The 1,051-nt window shown below is 36.7% G+C and overlaps 1 protein-coding gene across 3 annotated transcripts in view; it reads right to left on the bottom strand.

Annotated features, from left to right (window-relative positions):
* The window catches only part of LOC116850780, a 1,770-nt gene extending 1,241 nt beyond the window's left edge, over positions 1-529 (bottom strand). Inside the window, exon 1 of one of the 3 annotated variants that reach the window (XM_032829426.1) lies at positions 458-529. The gene's annotated coding sequence lies outside the window, so the exon portion shown is untranslated. The remainder of the gene's footprint in view (positions 1-457) is intronic. The other 2 variants (XM_032829425.1, XM_032829427.1) reach the window with 2 other exon arrangements.
* Between the last annotated feature and the right edge of the window lie 522 nt (positions 530-1,051).

The raw sequence follows: 1,051 nt of genomic DNA, 5'->3' as shown, positions 1-1,051 counted from the left end.
GTTTTGGAAAGCTCTCGAGATGTGCTATAAGAATATGCAATGAAAAATGGGGTGTTCCATTTAAAAAAATTAATGTGACCTTGACCTGACCTTCGCTACGCAACCCAAGGTCAAACTGATGTGATCAGTAAATACATCTTTTTAAATGCCACAACTTTTATCTGAAACATTTTTTTCTAAAATGCTTAGTTTTCGAGATATTTCACCGGTCCGGGACGTTTTGAACACCCTGTATATCTTTCTCTCGCAGTACGCACTTCTAAATATTCAAGGATTCGCGGTTTCTACTAATGTTACTAGTAATACTAGTATTTTTCTGCACCCAATGTTACAATGTGTTTAGTGATTTCATTTTTCACAAATCTCGATACGTAATCGCTCTGTGATTCGTGAAAAAATTCACGCGGAATCTTGACAAACGGAATTGTGAAAAGCGAAAAGTTCCGCTTGAAGTTACATGATTGCTGCCCTGAGGCTCCCACCGGCGCTAGGGCCGCGTATGGTCACAAGGACCGGACAAGTACAGAAAACTATTCCCCGAGTCTCTCCATCGGCCTCACCCTTATAGGCGCTTTGGCTGAAATTTCACTGCGAGAAGCCTCTCCATTCCGCGACGCCTAACGGTGATTCCGCTAACTCACGAGCGACTATATATATACACATACATATATATATATATACACATAGAGAGCGCCGGATTCTAACGTTCGCGCTCACTGGTGGGATTCCGCCAACGGTGTGATTTCCGAACAGTTATATCGCAGTTATAAAGGAAATTAACTTTATTAAGGAAAGTAACCTCAATATTAATAATGTATAACAGCAGTTATATTACATGTTACTCCTGTGTTATATCACAGTTATGTTCTGTGTTTGCTGGGTATATTATTTAAAACAATAGTGTTGTTTCAAAAAATGACATGGTTTCTTTGAACGAAATAAAAGCTTTATTTTCATCATTTTAAAAAATGATATTTCGTTTAAGAATATAATATTTTAATGAAATAAAAAAAAAACACAAAATTAAACAAGTACGAATATTAAATCTAAA

Source organism: Odontomachus brunneus, unplaced genomic scaffold (genome assembly GCF_010583005.1).
Source record: "Odontomachus brunneus isolate Ranch 3 - 2012 unplaced genomic scaffold, Obru_v1 Obru_scaffold_155, whole genome shotgun sequence".
Classification (NCBI taxonomy): domain Eukaryota; kingdom Metazoa; phylum Arthropoda; class Insecta; order Hymenoptera; family Formicidae; genus Odontomachus; species Odontomachus brunneus.
The sequence above is the reverse complement of the archived record's forward strand: the minus strand, read 5'-3'. Positions and strand labels throughout refer to the sequence as shown.